The 22,433-nt window shown below is 42.1% G+C and overlaps 1 long non-coding RNA gene across 4 annotated transcripts in view; it reads right to left on the bottom strand.

Moving 5' to 3' along the window:
- LOC147464945 (uncharacterized) overlaps positions 1-22,433 on the bottom strand; it is a 92,927-nt gene that overhangs the window by 35,721 nt on the left and 34,773 nt on the right. The window contains exon 3 of one of the 4 annotated variants that reach the window (XR_015188751.1): positions 4,928-5,639. The exons of 2 other annotated variants lie outside the window; for them this stretch is intronic. This is a non-coding gene — a long non-coding RNA (uncharacterized LOC147464945). Of the gene's footprint in view, positions 1-4,927; positions 5,640-5,682; positions 6,083-22,433 lie in introns of those variants that run through there. One more of the 4 variants, XR_015188749.1, reaches the window with a different exon arrangement.

Below are 22,433 nucleotides of genomic sequence, written 5' to 3' on the forward strand. Positions count from 1 at the left end.
GATACTTGCTTTTACCTGGTCTATTGCCGACAAAATCATCGGCATGTGAGTCTGAGGAGGGACCAAAAACCGTCAACTTTGGCTTCAAGTTGGCGACTATTGATAAAGGCATGTGTGCATGCAATCGCGTGCAAGCGAATGCATATGCACACTTTCTAACTTTGGGCAAGCACGATTCAATTATTTTATTTGCAAGAAAAGTTTGATATGTGAAAGAACTTTGCCTCAAATTGCCATTGAGCATCAATTGTTAGCTCGGTTCTTGTTGGTTATCAATGAAGTCACTTGATTAATGCAAGTTCATACAAGTTGGAAACTTTGAACAACCACAATCCTATTCCAATTTTCAAGAAATGTTGATATTTTTTGTAAGTAGTAGATTAAAGCCAAGTCTGATTTTTTTTGTTGTTTAGTGATTTCTAAAAAAATGTCTGGGCTTTGTACTTCCTTTGAATTTAAAACAAATTGATCTTCCCTTCTTCAAAGATGGCTTGTTGTGCTCGGGGCTCAACTTTCCTTCCCTTAAGTAATCTTCACTCACTCCTAGAGGTCACAAATAAGCTTCGTCAAGGGGGACTAACCTTGCATATAAACAATTGAAATAAATGTTTTAAATAGTTTTAAAAAGTCATTTTCTCTTTGTATGCATGCCAAAGGGAGCTCCCCTCACCTTTGTATTTTTTAATGCTCTTGGGCCACTGTGAGAGAGAGAGAGAGAGAGAGAGAGAGAGAGAGAGATGACAAGAGTAGTAGAAGAAGAAGAAGAGAAGAAGAGAATTTTCACGTAGTAGGAAACTATCCCAATAGACCTTAAAGATCTATTTGATGAGGAGAGAGAGAGAGAGAGAGAGAGAGAGAGAGAGAGAGAGAGATGACAAGAAAATTGTGTGAAGCCTATCCCTCGTCAACTATGTGTCTATGCTACTCTTTAGTCGGTGGTATGATTTAGGAGTGTTGTGTACAAGTGTCTACCACGAGCTTGTGTGAGTGAAATGCACAACAATGAGGTGCAAAAATGGTGTGATATTAGTGGGTAATTTAGCAGAGAGCACAAGTAGCATAGACCTCAAGAAATAGGAGATCACAATAGTTATCAAAGGTGGGGAGGAGATATCTCTATGTGGGAGAGAAAACATTGACAAAGAGAATAGACAAGAGGACAACAAAAACACTATAATACACTACTCCAAGTATGACATACATTGCATACAATGTGGCATAATGTGAGCACTGAGGGTATGTCCCCCAATGAACACCGTGATCTCCAATGAATGTACATTGCATACAATGTGGCATAATGCAAGACTGAGGGTATGTCCCCCACTGAACACTATGATCTCCAATGAATGATGTGCTTTGGGATGCTTGTACAAGAGATAACAATCCATTCCAATCCCCCCCATGAGGGGGTTGATGACAGTGCCACATGTTTTGAAGTGGTTGTATTGGTAGATATTGTGGGTGTGGTTGGCATATGATAGAGGTGTGATTACTTCGTTAGCATAGCATCACCATTCAAATTCTTAGCCTCTCAAGCGTCCATGTGGCTAATATTTTTCGACTTTTTCATATACACATTCAACTCGCCTATTTTTAACATTCAGACTATTTTTATTTGTGCGTTCAGCTTTTTCTTCCTCGCATTGATGAAGATCGTGTGAGCATTGCTTGTAGCAACCGAGAGCCTGTGCTCAGAAAAAATTATTGATGGGCAGAGATTAGGCTAGATGGGAAAATGTTAGAACTCTGAACAATATAGACACTTGTAGAGCAAATGGTGTAAATGTGCAGTGTCATGGCCAAATGCAATGCAGGAGGCCTCATCGCATTATGCATGGCCTTCGTGAGACCAGCCACCTATGGTATATATACTCAGTGACGGTGATAGGTGATGGTCCATTGATTCTGCATGATGTCATGAGCGGTCTCTCTTGGACTCCCCATTTTAGAGCCATTCATGCAGGGGGCTCCCACTCTCTTGCACATGCACCCCACGGATTTCGAGAACACTATGTGTGTTAATCATAGAGGACTTTCTCTTCTGCCATATGCTTAGGGGCACACTCATGCCCTCCCTTCAACATGCCCAATGATGCACAATGTCAAACTCTTGACTAGTACAAGCCCCTCTCAATTCTTAATACAATGATGTGCATCAAGAATAGTCCCCTCTTAAATGTGACTGAGTAGTAGATAATTGTACCTAGAGAACACCTCTATCTACGAGAGAAGTAAAAAGGTTTACATGTCATCATAAAGTTTGCGGTATGGCTTGAAAGAAGGCGTTGAGCCCTTGATTGTGAAAGTTCGTGGCTTAAATGATCACAACCATCACTTATTCAAAAGAAAAACAAAAGGGGGGGGGGGGGGGGGGGGGGGGAATAGTTCAGCCATGGAAGCTCCACTCATACATAATGCCAAGAACAACTCAAAACTCATGTGTGTATGATGATTTCATGTAGCCTCAACCCTAACTGCATAGATACAGTGCTTGTTTGCCCTATAGGAAACCATAGTTGTTTCTCTCAATTCTTCGTCAAGTCCCTTTGAAATTAATAAAAATTTGGTCTTCCCTTCCTCAAAGATGGCTTGTAGTGCTCGGGGCTCAACTTTCCTTCCCTTAATTAATCTTTACTCAATCCCACTCAATCCCAGAGGCCACAAATAAGATTTTCTCTTTGTATGATGTTAAAGAGAGCTTCTGTAGCCTTGACGGGTACTCATGTGGCTTGGAGGGAGTCCTCTCACCTATTTATTTTTGAATGCTCTTGGGCCATTGAGACACACACACACACACACACACACACACACACACACACACATGACAAGAAAATTGTATGAAGCCTATCCCTAGTCAACTATGTGTTTGGGCTACTCTTTAGTCAGCGGTATGGTTTAGGAGTGTTGTGTACAAGTGTCTATCCCGACCTTGTGTGAGTGAAATGCACAACAATGAGGTGCAAAAATGGTGTGATATGTAATACTCGTGTGATATTAGTGGATAATTTAGTAGAGAGCACAAGTAGCATAGACCTCAAGCAATAGGAGATCACAATAGTTAGCAAAGGTGGGGAGGGGATATCTCTATGTGGGAGAGAAAACATTGACACAAAGAGAATAGACAAGAGGAAAATGAAAACACTATAATAATCTACTCCAAGTATGACATACATTGCATACAATGTGGCATAATGTGAGCACTGAGAATATGTCCCCCACTGAACACCGTGGTCTCCAATGAATGTACATTGCATACAATGTGGCATAATGCGAGACTGAGGGTATATCCCCCACTGAACATCGTGATCTTCAATGAATGGTGTGCTTTGGGATGCGTGTACAAGAGATAACAATCCATTCCAATCCCCCCCATGAGGGGGATGATGATATGTGACACATGTTTTGAAGTGGTTGTAGTGGTAGATATTGTGGGTGTGGTTTGCATATGATAGAGGTGTGATGACTTCGTTAGCATAGCATCACCATTCAAATTCTTAGCCTCTCAAGCGTCCATGTGGCTAATGTTTTTTGGCTATTTTCATATGCATGCTCAACTGCTATTTTTATCTGCGCGTTCAGCTTTTGCTTCCGCGCGTTGATGAAGATCATGTGAGTGTTGCCTGTAGCGATCGAGAGCCTCTGCTCAGAAAAATTTATTGATGGACAAAGATTAGGCCAAATGGGGAAATGTTAGAACTCTGAACAATATAGACGCTTGCAGAGAAAATGGTCCATATGTGCAGTGTCATGGCCAAATGCAATGCAGAAGACCTCATCGCATTATGCATGGCCTTCATGAGACCAGCCGCCTATTGTATATATAGTCAGTGACGGCGATAGGCGATGGTCCACCGATTCTGCATGACGTCATGAGCCGTCTCGCTTGGACTCCCCATTTCAGAGCAATTCATGCAAGGGGCTCCCACTCTCTTGTACATGCACCTGACCAACACATAAGTGAGCTAGATTATCTTGAGCAGCGGATCACGGATTTCGGGCACACTTTGAGTGTCAATCATAGAGGACTTTCTCTTCTGCCATATGCTCAAGGGCACACTCATGCCCTCCCTTCAACATGCCCAACGATGCACAATGTCAAACTCTTGACTAGTGCAAGCCCCTCTCGATCCTGAATACAATGATGTGCATCAAGAATAGTCCCCTCTTAAATGTGACCGAGTAGTAGATAATTGTATGTAGAGAACATCCCTCTCTATGAGAGAAGCAAAAAGGTTTACATGTCATTGTAAAGTTTGCGGCATGGCTTGAAAGAAGGCGTTGAGCCCTTGATTGTGGAAGTTTGAGGCTTAAATGAGCCCAACCATCACTTATTCAAAAGAGAGAGAAAAAAAGGGGAAATAGTTAGTTCAGCCATGGAAGCTCCACTCATAGGGTAAAACCCCCAACTTAAGGCCACCTAAGGGGCATTGCAAATTGTTGTCAGCATACTCCACCGTTTTCAGGTTGGATGTGTGCAATTGGAAGAGCTCATCAATGTCAACCTACAGTAAAAATCTCGCCCACAAACGGTGCTTCAACGACGACACGCAATAACGTCGAAGATTTTATGTGTAACAAAAATGGACGTGAGTTAAAAGCCACACCAAGGGGGTATTATGAGACATGGCAGCCAGCAAGGCTTGAACCTGGATCCAACGGCTATGATTTAAAGTTGAGCTAAGCTGACCACCTCGCCACAAGGCCACTTGTGTCCTAATATTGGACCTTTATAATTTTAAACTTGGGGGGTCCAAGGTCCCATTAGAGGGGGCCGATTTTTTATTGGCCCCTTTACCCTACAGAATGCCAAGAACAACTTAAAACTCATGTGGGTATGATGATTTCATGTAGCCTCAACCCTAAATGCATAGATACAGTGCTTGTTTGCCCCTATAGGAAACCATAGGTTTTCTCTCAATTCTTTGTCACGTCAATTTCATAGAATCTTTGGCACCACCATAGATACGTCCACGCACACTTGTTTGAAGCAAGGAAATTCTAAAGTCCACGCTCACATGCTTGAAAACAAGGTCAAAGTTGGGGAGACTTCACTAGTGTACCACAGGAAAATCTTGTGTTTTTTCTTTCAAAAAGGGAGAAAGTGTTGAATTATGAACTATACAAGCAACTCCCTAGCTTGGGTGGTACTACTAGCTTGGGTTGTCATAGTACCATGACATACCTTACATTTTCACCCACTTAAAACTTTTCTTTTTTTTACCATAAAAAGCCTATTCGAGTTGGGAAAACCCTAAAACTGTGAAAAATTTACATTGTTTAATGCACGTGAATCCACATAATGCACATTCTCGATACGCATGCCACTTGATTTTTTTGTATACTGTTCTCTCACATTGAACTTTCTAGGTGAATGAGTGTGCAATCACGATGCACTTGACATATATATTTTATCAATCCAAAGTATCTATATTTTGAAGTGAGAGAACTCACAACGATGCCACATTGATGACCTCAACTCCCTGGTAAAGTATACATATGAGTACAATCACAATCACCACTTTCACACATATGTTACTATGTACATTGTAGCATTTGTTCCCACAAAAAGTATAAAAACTGAGGTGAACATTTTCATTTCATATGTTCGTGAAACGGCCCGAGATTCACCCCTTGTAAACCTGCACATCTTACAATATGTGTCCCAATAGTCTTTATGAAGCATCAAAACTCATGGTCAAACACCATGTCTTTACTTTCATCCTCACTTTGTACACAATTAGATCTTTGTAGGCAACACAACTTATATGCTAAAGAGTCCAAGTGTGATTTTTGAAGACTGAAATTCATTATTATGGGTATATAATTTATATTACATGCCTCCATATAGATCAGTCAAATTGGAAACCATCCCTAAGTCTCCTCCTCCAAAAAAATTGAAAGAACTATGCCAATTTATTAAGAACTATGCAAAGTATTGATGTCCCTATGACATACCAATTGATAGCCAAAAGCAAAGCATTTCATTGGAAAAAAGATTAGCAAAAAAGTTTTGACGCACTTAAAACCACTCTAGATACTGCACCCATATTAGCTATTGTGGATCTGATGAAAGCTTTTTTATCTGAGACAAATGCCAACAAACGAGCTATTAGAGTAGTTCTTCTACAAGAGAAAAGGCCAATTGCTTTGAAAGCAAGAAAGTTGATTTTACACATCATAATTAATTTTCTTATGAAATGGAGCTATATGAAATATGTTACCATATACATGTGGTAGTGATGTGTGTGAACACACTAGGACCGCCAGGGCATTTTTCCCCTCTTTAGGAGGTTTTTTTCCCCGAGCATTATATATACGCCCATCACTCTAGGGCTATCTATCTTTTTACATTGCATACTAAGTAACACACTCTCTATTGTGTGCCTTGAGATTCCTTCGTCTTCTCCAACTTGTGTGCGTTTCTCTGCAACCCTAATTCCAACAATTGGTATCAGAGCAGGTTGCGTCTTCTCGGGCTCAGTCGCCAACATCTCCAGTACACGCCTGCTCACTTTCTCCGATTTCAGTGAGCTTTGGCGAGCGTTCGCAGGTCGACAAATATTTCGGACATGCTCATAGAGCTCAGTCTGCTCAGATTTTTGATTCGGGCTCATTTCACCCTCCGTTTCCACTATAGGCAGGTATGCATTGGCAATTTTGTCATTTTGTGCAAAAATTTTGTCAGTGCCGTTTTCTGCATAACACGTGCCTTATAGTCTTCTACGGTTTGTGCTATATAGCACATGTTGTTCCCGTTCCATTTTTCCTATTTTCGGGAAGTTTTTACACATCAGGTGCAGCATTTATCATGGCTGACAACAACAACACAGATGTGTTCAAGATGTTTGCTACTGAGGACAGGTTGGATGGGGATAATTACCCTATGTTGGCTTATATGATGCACCACGTTCTTGTGTCAAAGAACGTCTGGAATATTGTGCAGGGCATTGATGTACGTCCTAGTTCTGAGGATGTAGGCGATGTTGAGGATGTTGCAAGAATTGCTGCTAATGTTTTGCCTACGGCAGAACAAGCTCGTTGGGATGTAAAGGATGCGCAGGCTCATGCATTGATTGTGTTGTCTGTGAAGCGGACCATTGTTCCTCACATCCGTTCAACAAAATCTACAAAACAAGCTTGGGATATTCTAGCAGGTCTTTATGCAAGCCGCAATGAGGCTAAAATTTCTTTGCTGCGTAAAGAGTTGGAATCAAAGATTATGCATGAGGAAAATGATATGGACACTTTCCTTGTTGGTGTCAAGGATATCAATGAGCAACTTATTTCTGCAGGTGAAGTCATTTCAGACAGTTCCCTTGTGCAGACTGTTCTTGATGCCTTACCAGATTCCTACCAAACTTTTGCTAGTACTTGGAGACTGATGACCCAAGGAAACCCCGAAGTTGTCAAGTTTGATGCATTATGCACATTGCTGTTACAAGAGTCACTTTCCAAAAAAAAAAGAACTAGGCAGCGTGCAGTTGAACATGCTTTTATTGCTTCTCAAAGAAAGGGTGGTAATAGCAATGCGGCCACTTCTTATGGTTCTGCTGCGAGTGGCAAAACTTCTTTTCCTAATGCTTTTGCTGGTAGCAATTCGTCTGGAAATTCTAGTGATAAGGGAAAAAATAAGATGTGTTGCCATTATTGTAAAGCTAATGATCACTTGATCAAGTCGTGTCCTAAGTTGAAGGCCAAAGAGGCTAAGAAAAAAGAGGGTGGTTCCACTGCAAATGCTGGTTCCACTACAAATGCAGCCATTGTTGAGTCTTCTGTGAAAGGAGACTGTGATATTGATGTTGATGCAGAATGGGCTTTTAGCGCAGAGTGCACATACAATCCTGCTGTCCATGATGCATGCTTGTCAATTGTTGCTGCAAATTCACATATGTGGTATTTTGACAGTGGTGCTACAAAGCACATTACCTCACATCGTGAATTGTTCACCTTTCTCGAGTCTGTCCCTCATGGGAATTCAGTCACTTGTGTCAACAATGCCTCTTATCCGGTTCAGGGAGTTGGAAAGATTGTGCTTACTGCTGCAAATGGTAGTTCCTTCACACTTGTTGATGCACTTTATGTACCTAGGATCAAGAAGAATCTCTTTTATGTATCCGCACTTGCTAGACTTGGACTTGTAGTCAAATTTGTGGATGACAGATGTACAGTTCATGATCTCAATTTTGGTGAAATTGTTGCATATGGCCTTTTGTGTCGTGGGCTGTATAAGCTCACTTTGTATGACAAGTGTGGACAAAATTTTGCAAATGTTGTTACAGATTCAAGGGCTATTTCAGATGTAAAACTTTGGCATGCACGTTTTGGTCATCTGAATTTTGTCAGTTTTCTGCGTTTGCAGAAATCTGATATGGTTGCTTCTTTGCCGCCTCTTGAAGCACCTGTCAAACATGTTTGTGAAGGTTGTATTTTGGGTAAGATGTAGCGTTCTAAATTTCCAAAGGATGGTTCAGTTCGGGCCACATGCAGGTTGCAACTTGTGCATAGTGATGTTTGTGGACCCATGCAAACTCCGTCCTTGGGCAATTACCTTTACTTCGTGACTTTCATTGATGATTACTCCAGGCATGCATTGGTATTTCCGCTTAAAGCGAAGTCCAAAGTTTTTATGTGCTTCAAACAATTTCTGGCTATGGCTGAAAATATCTCGAAATGTACTATGGGTACCCTCCGTTCTGATCGAGGGGGGGAGTATATGTCTCATGAATTTAATGCATTTATGGCTAGTCGTGGGATAAAACACCAATGTACAGTGCCTTATACACCTCATCAAAATGGTGTTGCTGAGAGGAAAAACAGGTCACTGACGGAAATGGCACGATGTATGGTCAAAAGTCAAGCTTTACCGCATTCTTTTTGGCTTGAGGCCATCATGTGTGCCACTTATGTACTTAACAGGTGTCCTACGAAAGCTTTGCAATCTATTACTCCATATGAAGCATGGCATGATAAAAAGCCTTCTATTGAGCACATACGTGTTTTTGGCTGTTTTGCACCTTTGTCTAGTCATACTCGTTCAGGCTCTCGCCATGCATCTTATGCATCAGATTGTTATGCTTTGGTTGTGTCTAGCTTACATGATGTTGAGGAGCCTCTGTCTTTTGATTAAGCACAGAATTCAGAAAATTGGATGGCTGCTATGCAATCAGAATATGATGCACTTATAGAAAATGACACATGGACTTTATGTGATTTGCCTCTTGGCTAAAAGGCCATTGGTACGAAGTGGGTTTACAAATTGAAACGCAAGCCGGATGGTGAGATCGATCGCCATAAGGCTCGACTTGTTGTAAAGGGTTATGCACAACAAAAAGCCATAGATTATGAAGAGACTTTTGCTCCCACTTGTCGTATGACTACTGTGTGTTTTCTATGTGCATTGGCAGCTCATAATGGTTGAGATGTACATCAGTCAGACATTGTTACTGGTTTCTTCAATGGTGATGTAATGGAATTGGCCTATTTAATTTGAGACTAGCGGAAATTAATGAGAGTACTTTTGAGAAATGACTTTGTGAGCATAGCGGGTGAACATAATTGAAGATAGCAACATAATCTGTTGGGGTATAAAGCCCAATGTGGTCACCCAGGTAAGTGGGCGGGCCGCCAGGTATGTACACATATTCTTTTGTAAAAACCTAATAAGAACTCACTATGCTCTACACATTACAGTAGAGCGAGTTCACCATATCGTCGTGCTCTTCTTCTCGCACTCTCTCTCGTGTCGCACTTCCGCTCGTACTCCTTCAACTGGTATCAGAGCTCAGATCGAGGCTCGAGGCAACACTGCAGGAGGCTAGAGTCACCAACTCAGATTGGAGTGAAATTCGACAGGCGAAGACACGGCCCCAAATCTCGTGGGAGAGCCCCAAGGCCTTGGTGTTGTCAGAATTTCATTCTGAGGTCATCTCGGCCACCGTTCGGCTTCGACAAAGGTCTGTGCAGGCCATTTTCGACTACGTGGTCTCGACGAGTGCAGATTCGACTCTGCAAATTTGGGGTTTTCGGCCTACGACTGCAGGTGCTGAGGATATCGACACTCCCAGAGTGTTGATTTGTGGCTGTCTACACATCGAAGGACGGCTCACAGTTCTTGGAGGCGTGTCACATACGACACGGGAGCATCTACACACAGACTGTAGGCGACATCCACTAGTTCATTAGGTAGCTTGTGTTTGCTGCTTGATATTCCAGATTTCATCCTGACATTGCAGGTACTTCCACATGGGATGTATTGTCAGAGATGATGTATGTCTGTTGAGGGTTTGCTGGCTGTGAGTCACGCAGCAAACAACCGCCGCAGCGGTTACAGCATACAGTGGGAAATTTGTGGATGTATGACTTTGTGGGAAGTCTATGTATTGTTAGATTTACTGCAGCCTTTGTTGAGGGTCGAGTGAGGTTTTATTGAGCTGGGGGATTCTCGAATGTTGAGATCCTTTCGGTGATACAGGTCTTGGAGCGATCCCTCGAGCACCCTTAGATAGGCAGCTAGGATGTATTGACTGTGAGTTAGACAGTTGGGATTGCATCTTTGCTTTACTGCCGTTGAGGCATTGTTGCAGTCTATGCTTACAGGACAGTGACAAGACAGTGACAGACAGTACAGGTGCAGGACAGGTTTACCTGCAACTTACAGTGTCAGAGAGACAGTGTTTTTGAGTTGCTTTTGGTCTGTTTTTTAGTACACCATAGCCATTTTACAAAGGAGACTCTGCCGAAATTTATGCAGAATCTGAAGCTTTCTTGGTTCATTTGACAGGTTGATATTGGTTCAGAGGTCAGTTTACAGGGGAAACTCTGCCGAATTTTTCCAAGAAAGTAAACTACTGTGAAGCGTAGCTATGGCTGGATCACAGGACACTGCTCTTTACAATATCAAGAAGCTGGATGGAACCAATTTCCCATTGTGGAAGAAGTAGATTTGGCACGTGTTGGTACAAAAGCAGCAGATAAAACCTATAAAGCTCAAGGGGATAAAACCAGAAGATATGGACGAAGATGAATGGAGCGAAATGGATGAATTGGCACTTTCTACCATTATGCTGACTTTGGCAGAAAGCGTTTACTTCAATGTAGCAGACGAGATGTCGGCTTATCAAGCATGGTTAAAGCTGAGTGATCTTTATGAGAAGCAGAGTGCAGCTTCACAGGTATACTGGCTTAAGAAGCTTGTTGACTTGAAGATGAAAGAAGGGACACCTATGTCCAATCATCTGAATGAATTCAACACAATCTATAGTCAGTTGTCAGCTCAAGGTGTCAATTTTGATGAACCTATTAGAGCTATGTTCCTGTTGATCACATTGCCGAAAAGTGGGGACACTTTTCGAACAGCTTTGAGTAATTCTGCACCTCCAAATGGTTTGAACATAGCAGGTGTAGAAGGAAGTCTGCTTACTGAAGAAACCAATAGAAAGACAATAGACAAAGGCAAAGGAACAGCCTTAGTTGTCAGGGGAAGGACCAAAGAAAAGTACAAAGGTGAAAAGAGGAATCAGTCTCGTAGCAAGTCCCGCAGTGCTAAAGGCAATAGTGACATAGAATGTTACCATTGTGGCAAGAAGGGTCACATGAAAAGAGACTGCAGAGAATGGAAAGCAGAAAAAGGCAAAGAGAAAGCTGAAGACCATGGTGAGAAGAACAAGTCCTCAGTGAAGATTCAAGAAATAAATGTGACAAACACTGTTGCAGAGGATGCCAGTCTAGTGTCAGGAGACATCTACTTCTTGAAGAATACAATGGACTCAGCTCTTCTTACAACATCTGATGGAAATGCACTGAGTGACTGGATTATAGACTCAGGGGCATCACTTCATGTGTCTCCAAACAAGGAGTGGTTTACCTCTTATGTGACCACTAAAGATCATGTTCGGCTAGGCAATGGGCAGACATGTGAGATCTTAGGTGTTGGAGATGTTCAATTGAAGTTTCAGAATGGCTCTTCTTTCACGCAGAAGAATGTGGACATGTTCCCGCAATTACAAAGAGCTTGATCAGCACAGGTGGAAGATATCCAAGGGTTCTATGACAGTAGCACATGGAGTAAAGTCTGGAGGACTTTACATGATTTATGTATCAAATGTCTCTAAAAATGTAATCAATGTTACCGAGCAGCCGAACGTTTCTTTGTGGCATAGCCGGTTAGGACATATGTCCAAGAAGGGAATGGAAATCTTGTCTCGTTCTGGTTATTTGCCTGGCTTTTCATTTAATGATTTTGAATTCTGTGAACATTGTCTGTATGGTAAGCAAACACAGCAGCCACATAAGCATAGAAGCAGTAGAAGAGATACACAGTTGGCACTTGTTCATAGTGATTTGTGTGGACCTATGCCTAACCTATCTCTAGGGGGAGCTTCTTACTTTATGACATTTATAGATGATTACTCGAGGAAAGTATGGGTTTACTTTCTCAAGCACAAGGATGAAGCGTTTAGTGTTTTCAGAACGTTTGTGACACTTGTGGAGAATCAGAGTGGCAAGAAGCTTAAATGCTCACGCACTGACAATGGTGGAGAGTATGTTTCAAAGGCCTTTCAGGACTTTTGTGAGTCAAAAGGTATAAAACGTGAACTTACTGCTCCTTACAATCCTCCTCAAAATGGTGTTGCTGAGAGGATGAATACGACCATACAAGAGAGGGTCAGAAGTATGTTGTCTAATGCACAGCTGCCAAATGGGTTTTGGGCTGAAGCTGTATCAACAGCTATTCATCTTGTAAATAGATCTCCTAGCAAGGTTTTGCAGAAGGATTCAGTGCCAGAGATGGTATGGTCAGGCAAAATGCCCTCATACCAGCATCTCAGAGTCTTTGGCTGTGAGGCATATACTCACGTTCCAAAGGAATTTCGGAACAAACTTGAGCCAAAGAGTAGAAAGTGCATCTTTCTAGGCTATGGTAATTCTGGTGAGATGGGGTACAGACTTTGGGATCCCGAATCCAGAAAGGTTGTCCGCAGCAATGATATTCACTTTAATGAATCCAAATATCATTCTAAACCAAAGAGGGTTGAGGAGATTAGAAGAGTTGTCTTCCAAGAAGATGGACCTGCACGTGCAAGACAAAATGTCAGGGCTCAAGAGGAGCAAGGACAGGATAGATTGGAACCACAGGTTGTGGCTGAGCCTGAGCCACCTATTGTGCGTAGATCTGGACGTGTCACGCGACCTCCTGATAGGTTTGTTCCATCTATGAACTATGTCATGTTGACTGATTGCAATGAGCCTTCATGTTACAAGAAAGCAGTGCAAATGAAGGACTCCGGGAATTGGCAATTGGCCATGCACTCAGAGATGACAGCTCTGCATAAAAACCAGACATGGAAGCTAGTTAAATTACCACGGGGCAAAAAGACTCTACCCTGTAAATGGGTTTACAGGTATAAGATCACCGCTCATGATAGTCAGCCAAAGTACAAAGCAAGGATTGTTGCCAAGGGCTTTAAGCAAGAACAAGGCATTGACTTTGATGAAGTCTTCTCTCCGGTGGTCAACATGACTACATTGAGATGCTTTCTTGCATAGGTTGCCATATTAGATTTGGTGTTGCACTAAATGGATGTCAAGACAGCGTTCTTGCATGGTGATTTAGATGTGGAAATTTACATGCAGCAGCCAGAAGGGTTTGTTGAGAAAGGCAAGGAAGATTGGGTATGCCAGTTGTTAAAGAGTCTTTATGGCTTAAAACAATCACCGAGGGCATGGTACCATAAATTCCACAAGTTTATGCTTTCTCAAGGCTACAAACGTAGTGAGTTCGATCACTGTCTATATACAAGGAAGGCTAAGGATGGCAGTTGGATGATCCTTATTTTATATGTGGATGACATGTTGATTGCTGGCAAGCACTTGGAAGAAATTTCAGCTTTGAAGTCAAAGATGGCAAAATCGTTTGACATGAAAGACATGGGTGAGGCAAGTCATATACTTGGTATGCGCATTGAGAGAGACAGATCAAAGAAGTTGATTTGGTTATCTCAAACAGAGTATATTGACAAGGTTTTGCAACGTTTCAATATGAAGAAGGGAAAGGCATTGAGTGTTCCATTGCCACCATATGTGAAACTTAGCAAACAAGATTGTCCTGTGTCTGAGGAAGAACATGCTGAAATGGATAAGATTCCATATGCGTCTGCAGTGGGTAGTTTGATGTATGCAATGATTGCTACTCGCCCAGACATTGCATTTGCAGTGGGAGTAGTAACTCGGTACATGTCAAACCCAGGCAAGAAACATTGGGAGGCAGTGAAAGGAATATTGAGATACCTGAAAGCTACAAAGAGTATGCGTATATGCTATGGGAGGTGACTTAGACAACCGAAGGTCTACGTCAGGGTATGTCTTTACATTGGCTGGTGGAGTAGTATCATGGCGTTCTAGATTACAAGATTGTGTTACTCGATCTACTACAAAGACTCAATATGTTGCAGCATCAGAGGCATGCAAAGAATCAATTTGGATTAATCGACTAGTAACAGATTTGGGAATCAAAGAAGAGATACCTGGGTTATATTCTGATAGTCAAAGTGCTATACAATTGGCTCGCAATCCAGTTTATCACTCAAAGACAAAGCATGTGGATGTGAAGTATCATTTCATCAGGGAAATGCTCGAGGATAAGCAACTTCAGCTTGTCAAAGTTCACACCACAGAAAATCCTGCTGATCTACTTACAAAAGGACTTCCCTCAGAGAGCTTTGCGCATTTTCGCAAGCAGTTAGGTGTAGGGTAGTACATCACTTCTCTACATCTCTTATATATTAGCTTGTATAGTAGCTTCTCTCACACTTAAAGTACCACATTGGACTTTAAGTGGGAGGTTGTTGGGGTATAAAGCCCAATGTGGTCGCCCAGGTAAGTGGGCGGGCCGCCGGGTATGTACACATATTCTTTTGTAAAAACCTAATAACAACTCACTATGCTCTACACATTACAGTAGAGTGAGTTCACCATATCGTCGTGCTCTTCTTCTCGCACTCTCTCTCGCGTCGCACTTCCGCTCGTACTCCTTCATAATCATAGCAATTAGTTAACTTGGCATGAACAATACTTTTGCAAGAGAGAGAATTTAGAGAACATGACAACAGTTGAGGACCGGATTTATGTGGAGCCGGTCCCCCCTCCAATAGGCATTTGTATCATGATTTCTCCCATTAAGAGAGATTTGTTACAATACAATCTTTGTGTTCCTTGTGACCTAGGTGATGCAATGAAGATGGAAAGCTTCATGCATCACAAACATAACATAAACTTGAAGAAAGCTTTAACTATCCCAAGCCTCAGTCCCAAGACCTCAAACACCTTCGAAGGTGGAGAGAGCTAGCAGAGAATGAGGGTAGGGAAGAGGAAGAAGAAACATTTCATGGGAGAAAGAATTAGTTCCTCACTTATCATAACTCTTGTTGCTAGCATACATAATAGCATAGTAATGAAGAAGAAGGAGATGGCAAGTTTAAGCATTGAAGCATGGCTCTTGGTTGGATTTGCACTCCATATCCAAGAGTGTTGGTGTAGGCTCTCAATCTCTACTTGCTTGGAGAAGGAGAGGGAGCTCTTGCACTTTGCATAGCACACAATGAGAGTGTTTGTGAGTGTGTGTGTGTATGAGTATACCCCCTAACAAACCCCCTAGCTTGCTTGGGTCGACCCCCCCTTGTAGCTCATGCTTGAATCTCATTGGACCCCTCCAGGCCTAGCTAATCACAAGCAGGAGGCATTACAAGCATCAAGGGTAGCCTTGACACAAGTGTCCCTCTTTCCCCTTTGAGAGAGAGGGCTAGATAAATGCTAAATCATTTAATTAAATCTCTTAAATTATTATTGGACCCCTTGGGTGGCCAACCAATAGGCTTCAGGCACACCATGAGGGCAACATGAGGAGGAACTTGACAAGTGTCCCTTTTGCTTTATTTGTACCATGAATGCCTTGTGTGAGTGTGTGGGAGTTCTCTCTCATCCCCCCTCATGTAGGGCTCGCCCCCTCCTTGTAGAGATTGAATCTTTGACTTTTTGACACCTCAAGCCCCTCATGCATAGGCCCAATTCCCACCACAAGCTTGGCTCATAAGCACTTTAAGCTTGAGATGGGTTCTCACCTCAAGTGCAACCTTAGCATCTCAAGCATGTCAAGCATCTCAAGCATCTCAATAATTAAGCACCTCAAGCATCTCAAGCACCTCAATATCAGGCACCTCAAGCACCTTAGTCATCAAGCATGACAAACAGGACAAGCACCTCGAGCTGGGTCGGGTTCCAGCGCCTCAAGCTCAGCCCTAGCTTACCTAAGGTCAAAGACCTTTTACACACATTATTGGAGGTCTTCAATGAAGCTAACCCTAAGGTCTTATGCTCCATTTGTTAGCCTTGATTTTGATAGACCATCTCTCATTTGGACCCCTTTACCATTGGCCTCATGTTGAGATAGATCTATAAGCACATGTCTATATCTTAACACTTATTCCCGTTTATTCTCCCACATTAAGTGATCAATTTAATAGGAGAAAATCATTTGGGTTGGTTAGATATTAGATATTAGATTTTATGACAAGTGACATATTTGAGGAAGTTTATGTAACGCAGCCTCGCGATTTTGTCATAAAAGGACAAAAGGACAAAGTGTGCAGATGTAAGAAGGCTTTGTATAGGTTGAAGCAATCTCCTCGTGCTTGGTATGAGAAAGCTGACACTCATTTGGTTAAACGAGGCTTTTGTAACAGTCCAACAGAAAGCACATTGTATGTAAAGCGTGAGGGTGATGTACTTCTCATTGTGGTTCTTTATGTCGATGATTTGTTGATCATCACTGGACCAAATGAGAGACATATTGCTGAATTTAAGACTGATTTGAAGGCTACTTTCAAGATGAAAGATTTGGGGCTGTTGCATCATTACTTGGGTATACACTTGAAGCAGTGTGATGGTGGTATTGCCTTGTGTCAGAAAAGTTACATAGAGACATTGCTATGTAAGTTTGGACTTGAGGATTGCAACCTATTGCCACTCCCATGGAAACAGGTTTGAAGTTGAGTCTACATGATGCTGGTGATCCTGCTGATGTCACTCTTTACCAAACTGTTGTTGGCTTGCTCATTTATGTATGCAACACAAGGCCAGATATTCAGTTTGTAATCTCACAGGTCAGCAGATTTATGCATAGCCCAGGGTCTAAGCATTGGTAGGCTGTGAAGAGGATTTTCCACTACCTTAGTGGCACTTTACATCTTGGCTTCTTTTATCCCAAGGGGGGATCATTGCCGCCAGACTTACATGCTTTTTTGGACTTAGATTGGGCTGGTTATTTTGACACGCGAGTGTCCACAAGTGGTTTTTGTTTCATGCTTGGCAGTTTATGTATATCATGGTTGAGCAAGAAGAAACCTATTGTGGCCACTTCGAGTTGTGAGGCTGAGTACAGGACAGTTTTCACAGCTACGGTTGAGTGTGTATGGCTCATACGCCTTATGACTGATTTGGGTGTTGGACAGGACACTGCCAACACTATCTACACTGACAGTCAGAGCGCATTGCCAGTTGAGAGGAACCCAATTTTTCATGCTTACACAAAGCACATTGAGATGCATTACCACTATATCAAGGAGAGGCTCTCAGTAGGAGAGATCAGATTGGCTTATGTGCCAACACAGGACAACCTTGCATATCTTTTCACAAAGGCATTGTCTCGTGAGAAGCTTGAAGCTTTCCGCAAAGCTTTGGGCTTACTCCCCTTTGTGGATTTACCTTTGTAAACTCCCTTCTCCTTGGACCGATTGTTGTTGTTGGAATTGACTTGGGAAGTATTTTGAACATTGGTTTTCCCCTTTGCATCATTTTTGTCTTTGTTTCCATGGGCTTGACATTACGTCTAGCCCCTTGATGGAAATTGATACGTGAAGCAACCATGGTGTGATGGATTACTTCGCTAATAGTACCAGGTCGTTGAGAGTTGATGTATTCGGCCATCTCTTCAGGTAATCCCGCACAGAATTGCTGCCTTTGTTCGGCAAAGTCTATCTTTTAAAAGACAGTAGCCTTGAGATGTAAATCCCAAAACTTGTCTACATATTTGTGGATAGACTCATGGGAGAGGAGCTTCAAGCTGTGCCATTTAGTAAGCACTTTGTCCTTTGCATCGCTTGCAAGGAATTGCTTCATGATGGAAACTCGTAGAGTTTTCCATGTCTTTGGGGCTTCACCATTGCCACGAAGGCTAGCCCACCATTGACGAGCTGATTTTTGTAAGTGCATAGCTACATGGCGTAGCTTGGAAGACTCTGTGAAGCCCTCATCTCCACAGGCCGCATCAAATTGTTGGATGAAGGCCAACACTTTGTCGGTAGCACCGAAGGTGCCATCATAGGTGAGAAAAGAGATACTCTTTCCTCCCTCCTTGAACTTCTTTAGCTTTTGTGACCTTCGCCATGCAGGAAATGATTTGCGATGTCCCTTCTTGTATTCTCTAGGAGAATAGCCATAACTTTCGTCGGAAGAGGAGGAAGGTGAAGAAGAAGGAGAAGAGGGTGACCTCTTCCTAGCTCTTTTCTTCCTTTGTTTCCTCTCTTGCCTTTCAGAGTGATGAGGAGAAGGACTATGTGTTGATCTTTTCCTCTTGGGAGGAGTGGGCGATCGTCTAGACCGCCGTCTTCGTGGAGCCACATCTTCAGAGGAACTTAAGCTTTCATTGCTTTCTTGCTCTTTGGATTTCTCCTCTCGAATGGGAGAGAGTCTTCTTTTGGGGGTCTCTTTAAGAGGCCTCCTAAGCTCTCTCCTCTTGGAGAAGAAGGGAAATTCCATAAGCACGAAGTTGTTGAGTAACTTCGGCTTGCAAAGCAAGGTTGCCCATAGCTTACTGCAACCTAGTGACGAGATAATTCACAAACATGGGAGCATCATCATTAGCACCTTCATGTGCAAAATCAAAGCTATCAATGTTCATTCTACTCTCCTGATTATTGTCAGCCATGTTAACAAAATTTATGTATGTACTTAATGTATGCTTTGGCAATTCAAAACCTTAGTTGCCACTCCTCTTAGCCTTTGAAAATTGGCTCTTAAGTATCTACACCCACGGCTCGAAGTGGTTAATTATAGAGAGTAGAGGAGTAGGTCTAACGTAGCAGAGTTGCCAAGGGCTAGCTCCTTTCGGACTTCTTATGGCTCAATAATGGTAAAGTTGTAAGCAAGTCTAAAAAGACTCCATTATTAAGTCCAAAGCTCCCGAGGTGTGCACCATCCTCCACATAGTGGGCTCAACAAAACCAATAATAGATCCCAGTTCCACTTACCCTAATATAATTAACAACATCAACCATTTATAGGCTACTTAAGGACCTCTCTTCTTAAGCAAGAAAAGAGAAACCAAATGCTCTGATACCAATGTAATGGAATTGGCCTATTTAATTTGAGAGTAGCGGAAATTAATGAGAGTACTTTTGAGAAATGACTTTGTGAGCATAGCGGGTGAACATAATTGAAGATAGCAACATAATCATAGCAATTAGTTAACTTGGCATGAACAATACTCATAGCAACATAATCATAGCAATTAGTTAACTTGGCATGAACAATACTTTTGCAAGAGAGAGAATTTAGAGAACATGACAATAGTTGAGGACCGGATTTATGTGGAGCCGGTCCCCCCTCCAATAGGCATTTGTATTATGATTTCTCCCATTAAGAGAGACTTGTTACAATACAATCTTTGTGTTCCTTGTGACCTAGGTGATGCAATGAAGATGGAAAGCTTCATGCATCACAAACATAACATGAACTTGAAGAAAGCTTTAACTATCCCAAGCCTTAGTCCCAAGACCTCAAACACCTTCGAAGGTGGAGAGAGCTAGCAGGGAATGAGGGTAGGGAAGAGGAAGAAGAAACATTTCATGGGAGAAAGAATTAGTTCCTCACTTATCATAACTCTTGTTGCTAGCATACATAATAGCATAGTAATGAAGAAGAAGGAGATGGCAAGTTTAAGCATTGAAGCATGGCTCTTGGTTGGATTTGCACTCCATATCCAAGAGTGTTGGTGTAGGCTCTCAATCTCTACTTGCTTGGAGAAGGAGAGGGAGCTCTTGCACTTTGCATAGCACACAATGAGAGTGTTTGTGAGTGTGTGTGTATGAGTATACCCCCTAACAAACCCCTTAGCTTGCTTGGGTCGACCCCCCCTTGTAGCTCATGCTTGAATCTCATTGGACCCCTCCAGGCCTAGCTAATCACAAGCAGGAGGCATTACAAGCATCAAGGGTAGCCTTGACACAAGTGTCCCTCTTTCCCCTTTGAGAGAGAGGGCTAGATAAATGCTAAATCATTTAATTAAATCTCTTAAATTATTATTGGACCCCTTGGGTGGCCAACCAATAGGCTTCAGGCACACCATGAGGGCAACATGAGGAGGAACTTGACAAGTGTCCCTTTTGCTTTATTTGTACCATGAATGCCTTGTGTGAGTGTGTGGGTGTTCTCTCTCATCCCCCCTCATGTAAGGCTCGCCCCCTCCTTGTAGGGATTGAATCTTTGACTTTTTGACACCTCAAGCCCCTCATGCATAGGCCCAGTTCCCACCACAAGCTTGGCTCATAAGCACTTTAAGCTTGGGCTGGGTTCTCACCTCAAGTGCAACCTTAGCATCTCAAGCATGTCAAGCACCTCAAGCATCTCAAGCACCTCAAACGTCAAGCACCTCAAGCATCTTAGTCATCATGCATGACAAGCAGGACAAGCACCTCGAGCTGGGTCGGGTTCACGCGCCTCAAGATCAGCCCTAGCTTACCTAAGGTCAAAGGCCTTTTACACACATTATTGGAGGTCTTCAATGAAGCTAACCCTAAGGTCTTATGCTCCATTTGTTAGCCTTGCTCTTTGATAGATCATCTTTCATTTGGGCCCCTTTACCATTGGCCCCGTGTTGAGATAGATCTATAAGCACATATATATATCTTAACACTTGTTCCCGTTTATTCTCCCACATTAAGTGATCAATTTAATATGAGAAAATCATTTGGGTTGGTTAGATATTAGATATTAGATTTTATGACATTACCTCTCTCTTGAAATCATAGTCGTCCTCGACTATGAGGTAGAAGAGATAAAGCCTTAGTCATTAGTCAATTTTACTTAGCGGGTAGAGGATCCCTTTTTACCCTACGACATCTTACCAAGATGGATGACTAATCCATTTGGTGCTTGGGAGACATAGCTTCCGCAAGCATGTCTGCTCTTTAGTTCATTTCATTCTCCCAAAGTAGAGTGACAAATTCTACTTGGTGTTTGAGAGACTTCGTCATCACAAACATGATTCTAAGCATGCATACTAGTTAAATTTGTGCACAATTAAAAAGAGGACTAGTCTTATAAGACAAAAACATGAGTCGTTTAAAAGAAATTTGTATATTTGCTTACTCTAATGTAGCATTGTAAGCATTGACAAGGTTCATATTATCCTTAAGCTGTATTCCTTGCATCCATCTAGCATCTTCAAAAGGATAATTTTTGAACTTAATAAGATACCGTCGGATAATCTTACATGTCATAGTACCTTGTCTTCATGCCGAAGAACAGCTTCGGGTTGTAGCACCTCTTCTTGGTCTTCAACTTCGGGAGGGTCTTCAATAATTGGTTCACTTCGTGGCTCTCCTTTGTAGGGCTTAAGTAGGCTCACATGAAAGGCATCGTGTATGAGCCAATGGTTGGGCAACTTGAGTTGATAAGCCGTCTCATTGATGGGCTTCAAGATTTGGAAAGGACCATAGTATCTTTTTGCTAGTTTAGCATAATACTTTTGATAACCCGTAGGATTTTTGCCCGTCGTTTGCCTTAATTGAGCCTTAGGAAACTTGAGTAAGACCCAATCATTTTCTTTGAACATTAAGGCTCTTCTGTGCTTATCAGCAGCATCTTTTTGCCTTTGTTGAGAGATGGATATAGCCTCCTTAATCTTTTGAAAAGATTCTTGTAGGTCACGGCTATACTCATCGGCGGCGAAGATCTTCCCATGTACTTTGAGTAGCAAGGGACTTTTAGGTCTTCCCTCAATGATCTCAAAAGGTGCTTTTCCCATAGAAGTATGTACAGTATTATTGTAGGCATACTCTACAAGAGGTAAGTACTTTTCCCATTGTGAGCATTGATCTACTTCGGTAACATAAGTCTTGAGTAGATCGAGTATCGTAAGATTGGCTATCTCACTTTGGCCATCCGTTTGTGGGTGATAGGCCGAAGAGAAATTCAATCTTGTTCCTAGATTTTCAAAGAGACCTTTCCAGAAATTACTGATCATTCTAGGATCTCTATCTGACATGATGGATGTGGGTATTCCATGGTGCTTGAAAATCTCAGATATGAAGAGATTTGCCATTTGATGGGCCTTAATAGTCTTTTTGACAGGAATAAAATGTGCTTGCTTGCTAAACCTG

Source organism: Adiantum capillus-veneris, chromosome 1, assembly GCF_014529385.1.
Source record: "Adiantum capillus-veneris isolate H3 chromosome 1, ASM1452938v2, whole genome shotgun sequence".
In the NCBI taxonomy this organism is placed as follows: Eukaryota; Viridiplantae; Streptophyta; class Polypodiopsida; order Polypodiales; family Pteridaceae; genus Adiantum; species Adiantum capillus-veneris.